At 33.2% G+C, this 6,000-nt stretch overlaps 1 protein-coding gene across 2 annotated transcripts in view; it reads left to right on the top strand.

Annotated features, from left to right (window-relative positions):
* Positions 1-332: 332 nt before the first annotated feature.
* The window catches only part of LOC143236982 (transmembrane protein 272-like), a 29,255-nt gene continuing 23,587 nt past the window's right edge, over positions 333-6,000 (top strand). Inside the window, exon 1 of one of the 2 annotated variants that reach the window (XM_076475735.1) lies at positions 333-631. The gene's annotated coding sequence lies outside the window, so the exon portion shown is untranslated. Of the gene's footprint in view, positions 632-1,457; positions 1,774-6,000 lie in introns of those variants that run through there. The other variant, XM_076475734.1, reaches the window with a different exon arrangement.

Raw genomic sequence — 6,000 nt, 5'->3', positions numbered from 1 at the left:
AGGAAACCCTATTTACAGTTTAAGCTTACAGAAAGAAAATTAAAAAACAAAATATGTACTAATCAACGAATAAATATAAAAATAAACTGAGGCAAAATCACATACAAGGGTGTGCAAAAACGAAAAACTTTCAAATCTAATAAATACTCTCATTTTGATTTATATGGTGATCATCTCTTGGTCTACAGTCATCTTTAAGAAGAAACTGATCGAAAGTACTTTTTTTTTTTTTAGTGCATGTTAAATAAAATTCCCGACATTCCAAACTACAGCCACCTATTAAAACGCTCGTTGTCACTTGTGCAATGCGGAAATCACGTGAAACACAGCACCACCGAATATGCTAAATCTGTTAAGAGTATCGAACGCTATAATTACAGCCTAGGCCAAAAAAGTAACTTCTATCCCACTGTGACTAACCTTAATAATGAAAAATATATATATGTATTAGAAATATAATGATAATAATGAATTCCTGTGGTTCCTATGTAATTATATTTCAAAATGTTATTACTGAGAGAACAGACAAAACATACTCTAACCTCCCCTAAAAATATTCATGGGCTTTGATCTTCATCACATCCGCGATTTCGATGCTTATGATATTCTACAGACTATCCTATATATAATGGTAAGTAAAGTTTGTATCATTTGAACTGGGTCATCTTAGAAGTAGAAATGAAGACCTTAAAACATGAACATTTGTTATTTTTGTTTAACTGGACACTCAACGTTTACCTTTATAGCGTATTCAGGAGCGCTCCAATAAAATCAAACCGTAACTGACAGTGCAAAACTTCAAATATTTTGAAGTTCCAGTCAAATCTATATGAGAATTTTGACATAATTAAAAATACGGGAATAATAGGTCTCAAGAATGATTACAATTATACCTCTAAATGTTATTGTCGTAGGTGCAGTACTGGTTTAGCGCATGGGTAATCTAGGGCCTCGCCAGCCACCTAAGTAAATAAATAAAAATGTTTCATAAAACTAGCAAAATAAAGGTCCAATGACAATAATAACTAATTATATCATATTTCGACAGCCTGGAAAAAGTGTTCAAAATAAATAGTAATTGTTGTTGAAACAAACTACCGATAAAAAGTATGTTTATAAATAATCGTAATGCGTAAGTGTTATGCACAAATTAATGACACAAGTGCTTTGTTTAGCTGTAATCTGTAATTAGTGTGGACTGATATCATTGTTTGAATACTTTTATTATTAGGTAACGATTGAGAAACATGCGGGATTCTATTTTTAATGAATTAAGCAATAGTAAACAGATTAGAGCAGCAACCATAAAATATGGATCCCAGGGAACACATGTTGTATTCGTAATTATATGATATTCTAAAGCTTACTTCAAAATGGATAAAGTTATTTTAATATTATATTAAATCAATTATGTTACGGCCCGAGGGAATAATTTCGAGCATAAACATCACGTGATCACTGCACGTGCTGGATGTAGAGGAGGTTGGAAGCGGGTCTGTAACACCTGCGCATACGTACAAGATAACATTCAACTGTTGTTAGAAAAATGTTTTGTAGTTTTGTAATTGGATCTACTAGCGAATACTACATCAACTTTGTTTGGTGTGGTACGTGTATATTACGTTAATTACTATTTACGGCGTTAAAAGCGGTTGACATCACTGACGTGAAAGAGTCGTATTATAAATGTGGATGTATCTTTCCATTTAGGACATTGTTTGCCCCCGTGATAGTGGCAGTATTTGAAATTATAAGAGTTTACTTGTGCGAAAGGTATGTCTGGTTTGATATAGTACTTTACATTTCCATGTTGTGAGAAGTGTTTACTGATTATGACTAGATTGATGTATATTTTATTTGATTAGTTAAGTAAACAGTTTAATAAATCTCAGATCAATGAGCATTATTCCAGAACATTACTCATTAGTAAGAAATTTATAAATGTATGATAATTCGCCACTTGCATTTAATGATTTAACTCACGTGTATATCTCGTTAATAAATATTGGATGCTATTGTCGATAGCAACATAAAAATAACTAAAACTATTTTTGTAGTTGTAATCAATAGTAACACAAAGATAACTAGAACCAGTGTTTTAGTCAAGACTGCTGAACTCAATAGTAATAGAAAGGTAACTAGAACCAGTGTTGAAGTCAAGACTCTATTGTAGTCAGTAATAACACAAAGATAACTAGAACTATTGTTATAGTCAATAGCAACAGAAAGTTAACTAGAACCATTGTTGTAGTCAATAGCAACAGAAAGGTAATTGGAACCAGTGTTGTAGTCAATAGCAACACAATGATAACTAAAACGAGTGTTGTTGTGAATAGTAACACAAAGATAACTAGAACCAGTGTTTTAGTCAAGACTGCTGAACTCAATAGTAACAGAAAGGTAACTAGAACCAGTGTTGTAGACCATAGCAACACAAAGATAACTAGAACTGTTGTTATAATCAATAGCAATAGAAAAGTAACTTGAACCAGTGTTGTTGTCAACACTCTACTGTAGTCATTAGCAACACAATGATAACTTGAACCAGTGTTGTAGCCAACACTACCACAGAGATAACTAGAACAAGTACTGTAATCAAGACTCTGCTGTAGACAATAGCAACACAAAGATAAGTAGAACCAGTGTTGTGGTAAAGACTCTGCTATAGTCAGTAGTAACACAAAGATACCTAGAACCATTGTTGTAGTGAATAGTAACACAATGATAAGTAGAACCAGTGTTGTAGTAAAGACTCTGCTATAGTCAGTAGTAACACAAAGATACCTAGAACCATTGTTATAGTGAATAGTAACACAATGATAAGTAGAACCAGTGTTGTAGTAAAGACTCTGCTATAGTCAGTAGTAACACAAAGATACCTAGAACCATTGTTGTAGTGAATAGTAACACAATGATAACTAGAACCAGTGTTGTAATCAAGACTCTGCTGTAGTCAGTAGCAACACAATGATAATTAGAACTATTGTTATAGTCAATAGCAACAGAAAGGTAATTAGAACCAGTGTTGTAGCCAATACTAACACAAAGATAACTAGAACAAGTTCTGTAATCAAGACTCTGCTGTAAACAATAGCAACACAAAGATAAGTAGAACCATTGTTGTAGTGAATAGTAACACAATGATAACTAGAACCAGTGTTGTAATCAAGACTCTGCTGTAGTCAGTAGCAACACAATGATAATTAGAACTATTGTTATAGTCAATAGCAACAGAAAGGTAATTAGAACCAGTGTTGTAGCCAATACTAACACAAAGATAACTAGAACAAGTTCTGTAATCAAGACTCTGCTGTAAACAATAGCAACACAAAGATAAGTAGAACCACTGTTGTAGCCAATAGTAACACAAAGATAACTAGAACCAGTGTTTTAGTCAAGACTCTGTTGTAGTCAGTAATAACACAAAGATAACTAGAACTATTGTTACAATCAATAGCAACAGAAAGTTAACTAGAACCATTGTTGTAGTCAGTGGCAACGCAAAGATAACTAGAACCATTTTTGTAGTCAATAGCAAAAGAAAGGTAACTAGAACCAGTGTTGTAGCAATAGCAAAACAAAGATAAGTAGAACCAGTGTCTCTGCTGTTGACAAGAGTAACACAAAAATATAACTAAAACCAGTGTTGTAGTAAAGACTGCTATAGTCAGTAGTAACACAAAGATAACTAGAACCAGTGTTGTAGTCAGTAATAACACAAAGATAACTAGAAGTATTGTTATAGTCAGTAGCAACAGAAAGTTAACTAGAACTATTTTTGTAGTCAATAGTAACACAAAGATAACTGGAACCAGTTTTTTATTCAAGACTGCTGAACTCAATAGTAACAGAAAGGTAACTAGAACCAGTGTTGTAGTTGAGGCTGTTGTAGTCAGTAATAACACAAAGATAACTAGAACTATTGTTATAATCAATAGCAACAGAAAGATAACTAGAACAAGTGTTGTAGTCAATAGCAACACAAAATAACTAAAACCAGTGTTGTAGTGAATAGTAACACAAAGATAACTAGAACCAGTGTTGTAGTCAAGATTCTGCTGTAGTCAGTAGCAACGCAATGATAACTTGAGCCAGTGTTGTAGCCAATACTAACACAAAGATAACTAGAATGAGTTCTCTAATCAAGACTCTGCTGTTGACAACAGTAACACAAAAATAACTAGAACTAGTTTTGTAGTCAAGACTGTTTTAATCAATAGTAACACAAAGATAACTAGAACTATTGTTATAGTTAATAGCAACAGAAAGTTAACTAGAACCAGTGTTGTAGTCAATAGCAACACAAAGATAACTAGAACCATTGTTTTAGTCAAGACTGCTGAACTCAATAGTAACAGAAAGGTAACTAGAACCATTTTTGTAGTTAATAGTAACAGAGAGATAACTAGAACCAGTGTTGTAGTCATGGCTCTGCTGTAGTCCATAATAACACAAAGATAACCAAAAAACAGTGTTGGAGTCATGACTCTGCTGTAGTCAGTAATAACACAAAGGTAGGCAATAGTAACACAAAGATAACTGGAACCAGTGCTGTTGTCAATAGTAACACAAAGGTAACTCAAACCAGTGTTGGAGTCATGACTCTGCTGTAGTCAGTAATAACACAAAGGTAGGCAATAGTAACACAAAGATAACTGGAACCAGTGCTGTTGTCAATAGTAACACAAAGGTAACTCAAACCAGTGTTGTAGTCAATAGTAATACAAAGGTAACTGGAACCAATGTTGTAGTCAAGGCTGCTGTAGTCAATAGTAACTCAAAGGTAACTAGAACCAGTGTGACAGTCATGACTCTGCTGTTGTCAATAGCAACTCAAAGATAACTAGAACTGGTGTTGTTGTCAATAGTAACTCATAGATATTTTTAGAACCAGTGTTGTTGTCAGTAGCAAACCAAAGATAACTAGAACTGGTGTTGTAGTCAGTATTAACACAAAGATAACTAGAACCAGTGTTGTATCCAATAGCAACACAAAGATAAGTAGAAGCAGTGTTGTAAAGACCCACAGTTTTTGTTTTAATATCTCCTCCCATGAAAAGAAAACAATAAAAACTTAAAAGGTTAGGAAATAAATCAAATCCAGAATTGATGTTGTTTTTCCAGAGTTTATGATGTCTGTGAAATCTTTATTATGTTTGAAGTTAAAGGGGGTGAGAACAGATCTACTAGACCTGTTAAATATCAGGGTTAATCACTTGTAGTAAGCTATAGTGTAAAAGAGTACCTGTTATAACTGCAGATTATATAATTTGCTGCTGTTCTACACCTCATAGGAACTGCTTTATAATTGATGTTTGGTAATTAATAATCCTGGATAAGTCTAAATACTGGTCAGTATGTTAAATATAACCGTTCTTGATCTCAGTGATTTGAGCCCAGGATCATCCAAAGGGTGGTCTTGAGAACTACAGCACTGACTCAAACAAATCTTAAACTGTTATCTGTAGTGTGTGTTTTTGTCAAAACAACATAGAAATGGTAAATGAAATAATTTCCCATGTCATTGAGGATTGTTGAAGAAACCTGTGTCTCAATATCACATCTATTGCTAGTAGTAAATTCAGAGAATTTTAACATACATTTATAGAGATTGATTGCAGATGAAAGAGGTAACTACCTCTCTACAAATTACTTATTATTATGCTATATATATTGGTCTACTGATTTAAGAAAGGATATTAACTCATTGGGAAAGGTTCAGAGGAAGGCTACTAAGATATTTGTGTGAATAAAATGGTTATGTTTTAGAGGTAGTAAAGATAGATTAATACCTTTTAACCTATTTTCTCTTGGAAAAAGTAGGGTAAAAGGTGATCTTACAATGTTTTGCAGGGTACAAGAAGAAAAAAGACACCTGACATGTGTAATAAACTGAAAGAAAAGAGGACTCAAATTTAAGATTGGGAGAACTCATCCCTGTTTGAGTTAAAGCTGTATTGCTTTAAGAGTATGAGGGAATTATATAATGAGTGTCTGTTG

The sequence above is a fragment of the Tachypleus tridentatus genome, chromosome 13 (assembly GCF_004210375.1).
Source record: "Tachypleus tridentatus isolate NWPU-2018 chromosome 13, ASM421037v1, whole genome shotgun sequence".
Lineage (NCBI taxonomy): Eukaryota > Metazoa > Arthropoda > Merostomata > Xiphosura > Limulidae > Tachypleus > Tachypleus tridentatus.
This window is presented reverse-complemented; position numbering and strand designations above follow the sequence as displayed.